This window comes from Coturnix japonica, chromosome 2 (assembly GCF_001577835.2).
Source record: "Coturnix japonica isolate 7356 chromosome 2, Coturnix japonica 2.1, whole genome shotgun sequence".
NCBI lineage: Eukaryota > Metazoa > Chordata > Aves > Galliformes > Phasianidae > Coturnix > Coturnix japonica.
Window position 1 is genome coordinate 576,470 of NC_029517.1, and position 13,372 is coordinate 589,841.

The 13,372-nt window shown below is 54.6% G+C and overlaps 1 protein-coding gene across 11 annotated transcripts in view; it reads left to right on the plus strand.

The window, feature by feature from the left end:
• The first annotated feature begins 2,824 nt into the window (after positions 1-2,824).
• Positions 2,825-13,372, plus strand: part of MAP4 (microtubule associated protein 4) — a 90,491-nt gene continuing 79,943 nt past the window's right edge. For 8 of the 11 annotated variants that reach the window (XM_015852721.2, XM_015852718.2, XM_015852724.2 and 5 more), the window contains exon 1: positions 2,836-2,960. The gene's annotated coding sequence lies outside the window, so the exon portion shown is untranslated. Of the gene's footprint in view, positions 2,961-13,372 lie in introns of all 11 variants that reach the window. The other 3 variants (XM_015852720.2, XM_015852727.2, XM_015852728.2) reach the window with 3 other exon arrangements.

A 13,372-nucleotide genomic window follows, 5' to 3' on the forward strand; every position in this document is an offset into this window, starting at 1 on the left:
ATGTGAAATGAGGGCTGGGCTGGGCAGTGAAAGTTGCAGGGCAGTTTGGTACAAGCATTCAAATTCTGCGAGGTGCTTGTAGGCATTCGCCTCCAGGAGCACAGACAGACTCACTTCCTGGAAGGGAGAGGCTGCTGGATGTGTTGGGGTGATGCCCTGCTCCACTCAGCTTCTCTTTACAGAGGGTTCAGATCCACTGCTTAATAACCACCACTCAGCTTTGGAAGTGACCCCTCTGAAAGCTCTGCTGCATGTTTGAAATGAGTGAGAGATGGGAGGAATGGCAGCGGCCCCTTCAGCAACGAGCAGCTCTGCAAGCAGAGCCTGCAGCCCGCAGCCAGCCCTGCTGGGGTCACCCTCTGGGTGCTGAGCAGTGAACCACAAACCCTTTGCAGACAAGGCTGCCCAGCTCCCTCCTCTTTCTCTCCGAGGCTTTTGCAGCCCATGCCCTGGAATCAGCAGAGCCAAGTCCCTCCACATCACTCTGTGCCCTTAATCTGCTGTGGCTCCCATCTGAGTGTGCATTAGAGATGAGTGTGCATTAACCTGAAACAAGCTCTTACTTTCCAGCTCCCTTGGCACCTGCAGGTGACTCATGTGAGATGAAGCAGGACAACACCCAGCCCAGCTGCTGGGCCACCCCTCCTGCCCTGCCAGGCTCCCAGGGATGGCCAGCAGTGATTCTGCAGGGACACCAGCACGTCCCCTTCCCTTCCTCCTCTTCACTTTCACTGTCTGGCTTGAAGGAGAAGCAAAGCCATCATGGAGCTTCTCTCCATGCAGCTCCTTCACAAAAATGAATCCCCCCCGTTACCAGGACAGATGGAGCTGCAGTGTCAGGTAGATTGTGGCCTCTGTGTGATGTGGAAGGTGGTTCCTGCTCCTCTCCTTTCAGGCTGAGAAAGGGACTGAGGGGTCTGGGATGGGAAGCTGGAAAAGCAAGAGGAGAAAAGGAGGTTAAATTCATCTGAGGGACAAGCAGAGATAAAGGAAAGGCTGAAGTTCTGCGTGGGGGAGGCACAGAGGGAGGCAGCGAATGCAGCCTGTCCTTGAGCTGCTCCTAGAAAACAAGCGACAGTTCAGATTGTAGGTGAGAACAGGGAGGTTTCCTGCTAAACCAGACTAATCAAACGGCAAGAGCTGCACTTGTAGGTTGTTGTTCACCTTGAAACGAGCCCTGCTGGGATTCCAGCCTGCCCTCACGTCGGTGATCACAAGAGTGATGAGGTTCTATCAGCTCTGATGGGGATGTACCTGATGTACCTTGTGCTGCAGCTGCTCCTTCTGCTCAGACACGAGCCCTTCAGATAAAGCTGAGCTGTGGAACCCCCTCCTCCATCCTGCTCCTTCTGCAGTAAGTGACCGGCACCAGGACAGGACACAGCAGGTCAGGAGGCCTGAATTGCAGCTGTGCTGAATGGGATAAAACCCAGCTCTGATCACGGTGTGCAAGGAGCACAGGGAGCTGCAGGCCAGGCCAGGGCACTTTGCACCTCGTGTTGCCTTAAAGCTCCAAGGTACCTTTAAGGCTGCGCCGATCTGAAGCCGGAACCGCCCTGACATTCAAACCATCCCCAATCCTCCCGCAGCCATCGGGAAGCTATTTGATCTCGGAGCTTAAAAATAGCACCGGGCACCGGCAGTTGTTGTGTGTGTGCCTTTCATCGGGCCAGGGGGTTCCCCTCCCTCGTCCTTAGGAACCCACACACTCCAGTTTAGTGGGGGGGGGGGATTGCCCATTGCCCATCACCCATTGCCCATCACCCATTGCCCATCACCCATCACCCATCACCCATTGCCCATTGCCCATCAAACATTGCCCATCGCCCATCGCCCATTGCCCATCACCCATTGCCCATCACTCACTGCCCATCACTCATTGCCCATCACCCATTGCCCATCACTCACTGCCCATCACTCATTGCCCATCACCCATTAGGCACACATCTCTGCCTCATCATGAGAAAGAGTTTCTATAGCCTGAGGGTGGCAGAGCTCTGGCACAGGATGCTCAGACAGGTGGTGGAATCTCCTCCGGAGATATTCAAAACCCAGAATCACAGATCACAGAATGACCCGGGTTGGAAGGGACCTCAAGGATCATGTAGTTCTGACCCCCTGCCTGGCAGGGCCACCAAACATACACCTTTACTAGATCAGGTTGCCCATGGCCCCGTCCAACCTGGCCTTGAACACCTCCAAGGACGGGGCATCCACAACCTCCCTGGGCAGCCTGTTCCAGGGCCTAACCACTCTCCTAGTGAAGAACTTCCCCCTAACATTCAACCTAAATCTTCCCTCTTTTAACTTAAAACCATTTCCCCGTGTCCTGCTATTGTCAGCCCTTTCCAAGAGTTTACTCCCCTCCTGGCAGTAAGTTCCCTTCAGGTATTGAAAGGCTGCAACAGATGGGGCCTCACAAGAGCAGAGTAGAGAGGGACAATCACCTCCCTCGTTACCAGCCTCCAACTGGTCATAGAACCACTGACCTCAACCCACTTTCTGTGACCTTTCAAGCAATTGTTTATCCATCCAGTTGTCCACCCATCAAATCCACTTCCCTCCAATTTGGAGATGAGGATGTGGTGGGGGGACCATGGCAGAGGCCATCACCCATCATCACCCATCACCCATCACCCATCACCCATCGCCCATTGCCATCCCTCATTGTCCATTGTCCATTACCCATCACTCATTGTCCATTACCCATCACCCATCGCCCCCCGCTCCTCCCTCTCTTCCTCCCCTTGTCCTTCCCCCACTCCGCTGTCACTTCTGAGCCCCGCCCTTCCTTAGCCCCGCCCCCTCTGCCTGCTCTCGCTCCGATTGGCTGAGATCGGGCGCGGCGCGTTCCTATTGGCTGAGGGCGGCGGGCCCAGCAGCGCTGCGCGGCCTCTCCCGCCTCCTCCCCCCGCCGGGCCCGCAGGGGACAGAGAGTGTGAGCGGGCGGCTCCGGGACGGTACGAACGGACGGGATGGGACGGGACGGGACGGGGGAGGTCGGGGCTCCGTTCCGGGGGGGGCTCCGCTGCGGTGGGCGTTGCGGGGCGGGGCAGCGCGGCGCTGTGTGGCGGGGCGGGCGGGGGCCGAGGGCGGCGGCCCCGGCGGGTCCGTGTCGGATGGGCCGCGATGTGTTGGGTGCGGGGCATGGGGGAACCGGGGGGGAGCGGGGGAACGGCGGGGTGTGAGGGGGGAGCGACCGGAGGACACGGGGAAATGCCATGGGATGGCGGGGCTGAGCGGGTCCGGGCTGAGCCGTTCGGGTTGTGCCGTTCGTGTCGGGGTTGTGCCGTTCGTGTTGTTCCGTTCGTGTTGGGGCTGCGCCGTCAGGCCCCGCCCGGTGCCTTATCCCGCGTCCATCCGCTGTTCCGGGGCTCAAACCGCCCCTCGTGTCCGTGCCGCCCCCCGCCGCTCGGTGCTGCCGTTACGCAGCGCAGCCCGGCCGCCCCCCGCCCCTCCCAGCGCTGGCCGGTTATTCGGGCTCTTTGAGCCTCCGCTTCTCACCGACCCGTCCCCCCCCCGCAGCCCGGTGCCCCCCGGTGAGTGGCCGAGTTCCGTGTTGGGCCTCAGACCCTCCCGGCCGCCGTTACGTGCAGCCGTTTGAGGGTCCGCAGGGCTCCGTCCTGCTGTACAGCGCTGTGGGGTGGCTGCTGGGCTTTGTAGGTACAACGTGTATATTAAGGAGATAACGATAACACAACTTTCATCTGTCTCCCTGTAAGTCACACAGTCACAACGTGCTTTGGGTTGGAAGGGACCCCAAGGATCACAAAGCTCCAACCCCCCCCCACAGGCAGGGCCACCAACCTCCACATTGATACCAGCCCAGGCTGCCCAGGGCCCCATCCAACCTGGCCTTCAACACCTCCAGGGATGGACGGGGCATCCACAGCCTCTGGGCAGCTGTTCCAGCACCTCCCCACTCTCCCATCATGAAAGTCTTGCTTCCTTTGACTTATATCCCAATTATTTGATGGGTTGATCAGATGAGCTCATTTACCTTCACTTGTGAACAAGTTGTTCCTTCCAAGCCAAGTTTCTCCCCCTCAGCATTGTACCTAAAAGCTCCTCGAGTAGCAGCACAGACATTGAAGTGCTGCCCTGGCATTTCAGTGGTGGGCCCTGAGCCCTGTGCGGTGCCTGGGTTCCCATTCCTCTGCTTGTTTCATGAGCTCTGCTGAATACTTAGTTTAAACAAAGAAATTACGTGTTCCTTCTGGAGTCTGCAAAAGGGCTGAGTCAGCCCTAGTGCTGCTGAATGGAGCCACAATTAGATCCGAGGTCCCAGACCCCGCTGTGTTTTAGTGGTTACCTCCTTCCCCAGCAAGAAACGAACCTGAGCCATTCAACTCAATTAACGTAGGGTTCAGGTCTGGTTTGCACCCATCCGTTCTGGAGCCCAGCCCCGTGTAATGAGCTCCCCATGGACATCAAGCAGTGACTCAGTCCTTAAGTCACGTTGCCTGCATGAAGCTGTATGTGCTTCAAAGGCTGCTGTGTGCTGCAGTTGTGACCGAGCAATGCAAATGAAAGCCAAGCAGGTAACAGCTCTACCTTGTTTTAGACCAAAAATATCCCAGTTAATTTATTTTTCTCGCCTGGGCATCAATGGGAGATGAAATCCAAGTCTCTTCCTTGGGCCTGCTGCTCATCACGTCGCTTCCAACCTGCTTTGCAGGGCGGAGTGTGTTTGGTGTCAGTGCTGTGGGGTTTATGGGGCTGAGCTGCAGCTGGTGCAGCTCTGGAAGGCAGATGCTATTTCCTGTGGCTCCGTGTTGGTGCTTCCTGCCCCAGCTCAAACACATCAGCCTCTGCTTAGTCACAGGGCGCTGTGTGGCTTCCTCACCTCGTGGCAGTGCCGGCAAACTGATTTTCTCCTCTTCAAGTCCAGTGAGGCTGCAGGATGGTGTAGAGCAGGGCTGGGCTCCATGGTCTCAGCATGGAGATGGCACAGCAGGTCGGGGCTGTGTGTGTGTGTGTGCAGAGCTGGGATGGCAGCCCATGGGCTGGGTGCACACAGGCAGCGGGCAGAGCCGTCCTGCTGGGTTATTCCTTGGCCTCCCACAGCTCGGAAGCCAACTTCATGACTCGGTGTTTTGCACATGTGAAGGAATTTGTGGTGGGAAGGGAAGGTCAGCGGAGCCGGTTGCTGTGGATGTTATGCAGATTTTTTTTTGCTTGGTAACAAAACAGCGAAACGTTTGTGGCTGGAGGAGCGCCCTGCACTGCTCACAGGGGCTTTGAGAGGCTTCAGATGTTCCAAGTCAGACTGTGAGGTCATTTTGTGATCCTGAAGCTGCGCTGGTGTGGAATTCGAAACCCAAAGGATTGTGGACAGATGTTGGGGTGATGCTGTGAGCTCTAGTGCTTCTGACAGGGTGGTGTCAGGGGTCTGCTGGGGAGGGTGCATCGGTCCCAAACAAGCTTAGTTGTAAACTTCATAATAAGCTGTTAAGTTTGTGTGTTGTCATACATGTATTGCTGGAACAAGGAGGCTGTGGGTGCCCCATCCCTGCAGACATTCAAGGCCAGGCTGGATGTGGCTCTGGGCAGCCTGGGCTGCTGGTTGCTGACCCTGCACATAACAGGGGGTTGGAATGGATGAGCACTGTGGGCCTGTGCAACCCAGGCTGTCCCTATGAGAGCAGAGAGCTGACTGTGTCTGTGTGACTCGGACAGAACGAGCAGCAAATCCATCTGAACTGCAGAACTCGGGCAGGTCTGTGTGATGAGGTCGGCTCCTATCGGCTCTTGTTTGGAACAGTTCTGGTTTCCAGGAGCAATAGGTTCACTTGTACCCTGCCCAAAGGTTTGGTGTGTGGGTGGGATTAGGGCTGAGCATGGGGAATGTCCACGACACACGTGGTGCAGCTGCAGATTAAGGGGATGAGCAGAGCTCCGGTATCACGCTGCTGCGCGAAGCTTCTAGGAGGAGTATGCAGTTAATCACAGCTATTAGCATGATTAGAGTCCTGATTAGCCTGTGTCACTAACTCCCATTCTCCACCTACGCTTTGCCCCTTTCATCTGGAGCATTTGCAAGTATGGGAGGTAGGCTGGGAACAACGCGGGTTCAGCCCAAGGGATGCTCAGTGTGCTTTAAAATCCACCCGGTCGCTGTGGGCCATCATTACAGCAGGGAACTCTAAGCCCTACAGCTGCTGGCTGAGCACAAGGCCGTCAAATCAGCCCTTGGTGGATGGAGGATCCCCTGCGAGGCAGCAGGAATCCAGCTGAACGCAGGGCAGGCTTGTCTTGCTCATCGGTGCTCATAGTGCTCACTGCATGTTAAACAGAAGGGAGCTGATGTTTTAATGCCAACACCCCCGTGTTTGTTTGATGCTGAGCAGCTCCTCCTTCCCTCAGCCTGAAGGATGGGGCTGAGCGCTGTGCGATGGCACCCGGGGTTGGACCGAGCTGAGCGTGGGGAGCTGCTCGTTGGGGCCAGGCAGCTGAGCTGGAATAAGCCTGGAGATGGTGTTGGAGATGGTGCGGTCTCTGTGTTAGGAAGGTGCTGCACATACTGAAGCTGGATCTCTGTGAAAGCGAAGCTGCTTTTGGAGCATTAGGTCATCCGTTCCCAACCCGCTCCCGCCTGCCAGTGAGTCATCATTCCTTTTGTACAATCACACTGGAGCTCCATCGGCCTGGCAAGCTGTTGTTGAGCCCAGTTTAGGGTGTTGACATGGGGTTTAAGCAAAGTGAAGCGACGGGAGCTTGTATCAGGTTTATCTCCAAGCGTGTTTATTGGGTTCCAGCTCCTGAAGTGCAGGGGGGTGAGCTCTGTCTGTGCTCACAGTGCAGAGCAGGGCTGCAGGGGATGCTGCCTGCTGGGATGGAGGTGTTCTGAGCGTCGCAGTCAGCTCTGCTCACAGCACAGTGCCTATTTCTGCTGGTCATTTGATCGCTGTCAGTGCTGGGATCCCCTTTGTGTTGGCCTGGAACGGGCTGAGCATCGCATACAGGAATGTCACATTTGAACGTCTGTTGTTCTCATTGATTGATTGTGTTTCCTCGCAGCCCTCCATTCCCAGCCCTCCTCCTTGTTTACATTGGCAGTTCTGCTTCTGTCCATCTTCTGACCCTGTGGAAGCTGTTAATTGCTTTTCTATTAAGCACTCCTCAGAGATGCTCCTCTGCGGTGGTTATCAGGAACTCCAGAGCAGGTTTGTCTGTGGATACTTAATAGGAAAAGTGACTGGAAACTTCACAGTGGAGGAGCAAAGCCAGAAATCCATGAGAGGCTTCAAGCTGTGTCTGCAGCATTAGAGGTAAAGAATGGGGGAAAACAGTGAGTCGGAGCCTTTCCTTCCCTTTGGCTTTGGTGGTGGGGGTGAATGGCTGCTCGTGTTGGTCATGGAATGGAAGCAATTAGGAGGGTTCTGGAGCTGAGCCATTGATTTGGGCTGCTTACTAAGCAGGGGATGTGGATCTCAAAGTACGTACAGTAGTGACTTCAGTCTATGCAAGGCTCCAACGGAAGGCTGTGCAGTGGTGTTGATGTGCAGCTTCAGGAGTGTGACTTGGATTATATCTTCATATGTGCTGATTTGAGCCCTGCAAAGGCAGAGAAACCTCAGGACAGAGAGGTGGGCTGTGCAGGGGGACCTTCACAGTGACCTGAAGGCTGTGGTCAGCCTGCAGTCAGTGCTCATGGCTGCAATGGCCGTATTCCTACCCAGCTCTGTGCAGTGCAGCAGCTGAAGTGCCACCCCTGTAGCACTGCAGAGCTTCAGAGTGAAACACACTAATAGTTGGGCCCTGGGATTTGGGCAGAGCATGTGGGGCAATAGGATCAGGCATCGCAATGAGGATTACTTGTTTGTCCTGGGCTGACCCTCTTAGTGTGACCTGCATTGGTGGAACTGCTGAATGAGTGCCTGGATTTACAGGGATGTATATCTGCATTAGCACTGCTTTGATGGAACCCTGCCTTATTTGCTTTTGGCCCAACCTATTTTCAGCCTGAGAATTCACTTTTAAGGAGAGATTCAATAACTTGCCTGAAACTGGCATTGCAGACATGGATATCCCCTTAAGTGCAATGACTGTTTGACCAGCAGCGTTGTCTGGATCTGAATGCATCCTGCACTTCAGCTGCTGCTGCAAATCCAATCAGCCCATTGAGCTGTGCTGCAGTGATGTCCATTCAGTAGATGTCAGCGATGCAGTTCTTGGTTTGTAACACCTCGAGCTCCCAAAGTTCATGTTATTTTGATGTGTGATGTTCCTTTCTTGCAGAAGCACGTGCCCATTTTCCAGTATCAGTTCCTTGCCCACCAACCTGCCATGGGCCGGCTGAATGTGGGCTGGGTTTATTTATTGCTGGGAGCTGGATGGAGCGTGTAATGTAAGACAGAGCTCCGAAAGACCTTCATTCTGGCCACCATCAGCTGACGCTGGGGCTTCTTTAAACATACTGCAGCCATCTCTAATAGTTTTCCCCCTGGGGAGCTGACTTCCTGCGATAAAATGAGATTTCCTTCGAGAGTCGAGCCTGTGGTTCTATAATGAGGGTAGGAAATGGCCTGGAAGCGACGCTGGGAGGAGAGGGGGGTTATTTTAGCGGGTGTCTGCCGGGCAGGAGGGCGGGCGGCCGTGCTGGGGAGCAGCCTGGTAACTTCAGCTCATCCCCAGATGGGAGGGGATGCTGGAGGAGCTGGATGAGGGAGTTCCCTGCCTGGAGCAGATGGCTCTTGAAGCTTCATTCTGGCTCTTGAAGCTTCATTCTGGCTCTTGAAGCTTCATTCTGGCTCTTGAAGCTTCATTCTGGGTATCTACACGTCTTTTTTCCCTCATTTCTGATGGTGTTTGTGATTTGTTTCTGTTGTCCTCCTGTTGTGCGCTGCGTCCATCTCTTTCCATTCCCAGCCCAGAGCTGGTTCCATTTTCTTTCCGTGGATAACGGCTTGGGTTGGAAGGGACCTTAAAGATCACACACTTCCAAGCCCTGCTATGGGCTGGCTGCCAGCAGCAGCTCTGGATTCCCAGGGCCCCGTCCAGCCTGGCCTTGGGCAGCTGCAGTGATGGGGCAGCAGCTCTGGGCAGCTGTGCTTTGCATCATCTGAATGGAGAACTCCTTCCTAACACTGATGGTGAAGGTTAGTAACCATAGCCCTGAAGTGGTGGAGGCCATAATGCAAAGGACTGCAGCCCTGAGCCTTGTGAAGGTGCTGAGATGCTGCTCTGGTCGGTGCCTGATGGTGAGGCCAGCAGGGCGAGGAGAGCAGCATAAACCACACGTGGTGCTTGGAGGTTCTGTTAGCTCAGCTGACAGCACAGGGGGCAATGGGGGCAGGGGTGGAATGGGGAGTAAGGCCTGGCTGCCTTGGACGAGTCCCTGAGCAGCTCTCCAAAGCCATGGGCCTGCATGCCACGCTTATCTCCTGGCTGCCCAAAGCCTCTGAGAGCACTTCTCACACAGCAGAGTGCGTGGAGCTATGTAATGCAGATTACCAGCTAAAAGAGGCAATTCTTTTTTTTCCCACTTCCTTAGGAAAGAATATGAGAAATGGAATAACTCTGGAGGGGGGGTAGCCATGTCAGTGATTGCAGTTAAAAGTAAATGTGTCTGAATTTAGCAGGTTTCAGTCTAAGGGCTCCAAATGGCTGAGTCAGCTGATGGGGTAAACTGTCCAGAAAAGCCAAACTTCTGTCACTGCTCAGTGTTCTCCTCAAGGAGCTGCATCTGGGGACTGGGAGGAGCTCAGGCTGACCATGAGAAGCCATCAGGTACCACAGTGAGCTCAGGCTCATGAAGGCTGGAGAAGACCCCAGGGATCACGCTGCTGGCAGGACCTCAGTGCTGCAGCCCCCATGGCCCCACAGGGGGCAGCTCCTGGCACCTGGTTCCTGCTGTCCCCACTGATCCTAACACTGCAAATGCCAGCAGTGGATCAGAGGAGAAGTTTTTCTTACTCTGGGTCTGGGTATGTTTATTTTCCCTGCTATGTAATTTATCTGGAGCCTTCTTTTTTTCCAGCAGTGAAATATGCTGACTGGAACTATTACGTTTCCCAGCTGAACTCTGGCAAGCTCTCCATCTCCTCATGGCGTTTGGGGTGCTGATGTCATCCTGTGGCTGAACGTGAACAGAAAATTACACAGTGCAGAACTCACCCTGAAAATCTGCAGGGGATTGATGCGGGTTTGTTCCTGTTTTGCAGCAGGCCTCCATCCCGTCCAGCACTTCTGGCCATTGATTTGATTGCAGAAATGTGAGTTTGAATGCAGAGGGGATGGAGCAGCGAGGTGTGGTGTGTTACAGACCCTTCTCATCCCAGCTCTTCCAGGGGGAGTTTTCTCTGTGCTGTATTTTAATGAGTGCAGTGATTGACTTGCAGATTTGATGGGGGTGGCACAATGGACGCACAGCAGTGGGTGACACCCAGTGCTGCCATGCATTCACCTTGTCCTTGTGGACCCATGCAGCCACGCTTTCCTGCTTTACTGAACAATTTTAGCAGCACATAGGAGGAACCTCACAGCTCAGACAGTGTGGAATAAGATATAAACAGAGTTATCAGCGATCCTCTGGAACAGAAGAGTGAGGAGCAGGGAGTGCTTCTGTTTCAGTGTCCAACAGCCTGCGCCGATAAGCACGAGGAGCATTGCTCTCCATGCTGAATGTTTAATGCCTGCTGTTGGAGGCAGATAACGTCCCGAGTTACTGAGTCACTTACACAGTGAGCCTGTCGCCTTGATTTGGCCTGAAGTGAAATTCATTTTCAAATTAAAGGCGGCTGGGTCTGATTATTTAAGCACCTTTAGCTGTGGGCTGAGCTGGGAGCTGCTGGTGGGCACAGGCAGAGGGCAGTGCCAGAGGGCAGCTGTGTCCCTTCCTGCAGCAGGAGATCCAGGCCTCAACTTTGATTAGTGGGATAGGGGGCAGAAGGAATGCTGCATCAGGGGAGGGAAAGGAATGTGCTGGGGAGCGGGGGAATATAAGCGGATGGTTCAGTGCAACAGCAGAGGAGTGGGCTGAGATAAGGAGCCACTGATTGCTTTGACTGCTGGAGGTCAGGGAGATGCTGTGGCTGTGCCCACTGTTGTAGCACGTGGGGGTGAACACAGAATGGCTGTGGGTCAGGTGGAAGGCTGGAGGCTGAGTGCTGTCATTGCACTGTTTGCTTTGCAGCCTCTGCTGTTTGAAAAATGCCCTTCATTTACAGGAGGTGAGCAGTCTGCAAGCAGGCAAGTGCTGATGTTAGGGAGGAAACAGCACAGCTCCAAGTGAAGGCAGTGTTGTTTCTGTGCTGCTTGCTGCTACCTTTGTCCTCCTGCACCACTTATCAGACCCGCGGCTCTGATTGCCCCACATCACTGCTTATCTCCTCTGAGAGCTTCTCCTTCAGCCTTTCAAAGTCCAGGAGCCACGAGTTGGAGATGAAAGCTGTGCTTATTGCATTTAAACAAGTACCAAGAGGGAGGTGAGGATGGGGGGGATGCTTTAATTCACAGGAGGGGCTCAGCTCCTGTATTCCTAACCTGGACACTGCTGGTGGGTTGGTCTCTCCCAGCTAGTTTTCACTGTGTTAGCATACCTCACTCTTTTTAAAGTTGTTTGAGATGCCCGCTGGGCTGCTCTGATGGAGGGCCTGGGTGTCTGTGATGGAGGGCCTGGGTCTCCCTGGGATGGAGGGCCGCCTGCTTCCACATTTCTTTTGTATAAGCCGGAGGTTAATGAAGTGACTCATTCATTCCCGCGAGCTGAGGCTGAAAGGCCGCAGTGTGGGTGAGCTGCAGCAGCAGCTGTTTGGGCCAGAGACAAAGTTGCCAAGGGGCAAAACTTGGTGAAACATCTGTGCTGCTTTCTGATGGGTTGGGGACAGACAGGCTGTGCCCTGAGAGCTGTGCTATTGATGAGTCCATGCCGTGCAAGCTAAGGGTCTTTGGATTCCTAACTACTGTTGTGTCTTCCAGACTTTCATCTTTGCACTTCGTCGCTGTGATCCAGCTGTTGATAAATGCCACTGTGCCTTTTAGTTGTGCTCTACACAGTGGCCAGCTTTAATTCCGCATCTGGTTTTCTTTGGCTTTTCATGGCTGAGATGAGAGGTGTTGTGTGACTGGAGTAACGGGGCAGTGGAGAGCTGGAAAGAGGTTCAACAACTGATGTGCTCAGGTGTTGGGAAGCACAGAATCAAAGACTCATTGAGGTGGGAAAGGACACTAAGATCAGGCAGCCCAACCATGGCTTCTGGCTTTTGTCTTTAGGGTTGGTTGCCCAAGGAGGCTGTGGATGCCCCATCCCTGCCCAGAGCCACATCCAGCCTGGCCCTGAATGCCTGCAGGGATGGAGCATCCACAGCCTCTTTGGGCAACCTGTTCAGTGCGTCACCACCCTCTGGGTGAGAAGCTTCCTCCTAAGATCTCAGGGTGTTTATGTGTGTTCTGCAATCTATGGAGGTAGGAAGAAGAAATATTTTCTATTAAGAAATGAACTCTGATTACCAAAGTTGAACCTTCCCATGAAACGCCTTTCCTATCGACTCACAGACTGAAGCCAGCCAACTTGCAGCCGCACAGCAGCATGTAACAAACAGCTTTTTGATCAAGTTTGCTGCTGGGAATGACCTCATGGTGGTGACCAGGCGGTCAGTGTGCAGAGCTCCAACTATGTGCTGGGACAAAAGTGTGCTGAGTCGGCGGAGCAGCGCCGGGCGCTGCTGGGGGCCGTGGTTGTGCAGGGCAGGTGGGGGCTGCCAGCTGCATGGCTTTGTTTGGCTGCTTCTAACTTGGTTTTAAAGCCCAGTACAGCGGGTCCATAGCCCTGATGGATGAAATCACCCATCTCTGTTTTCTCGCTCTGTTGGCACAGAAGCTTTGTGCCAATGAGGACGTCTCTTAAGCAGGTGGGGTGATTGATCTCCTGCTCTCTGGAGGTATTTCAGGACTCTGGCACAGCCTTACCCCACAGAAGCATTTAGTGATGGTGATACCCAGAGTCAGCCCCAGTACGATCCTGCCTGGACATCCATAGAATCATAGCATGGCTCAGGCTGGAGCAGGTCTTAAAGGTGCTGGAACAGCTGCCCAGGGAGGCTGTGGATGCCCCGTCCATCCCTGGAGGTGTTGAAGGCCAGGTTGGATGGGGCCCTGGGCAGCCTGGGCTGCTCTGAAATGGGGAGGTTGGTGGCCCTGCCTGTGGTGGGGGGTTGGAGCAACGTGCCAGAAACCAAATGGGCTCAGCTCAGTGTCCGCTGGCTGAAGGGGGGGGGGTCTGCAGTGCCTGAGGCTGCAGCGCTGTGTTCTCCCAGTGGCTGTTTTCCTGTTTTCCTTTAGTCTCCCACCAGGACGTGGTTATCTGCTGCCCTTGGGTGCGCTGTGAGCCTGTGCTGGCTCTGTAACGCTGCATGTGTGGAGGGGGAGC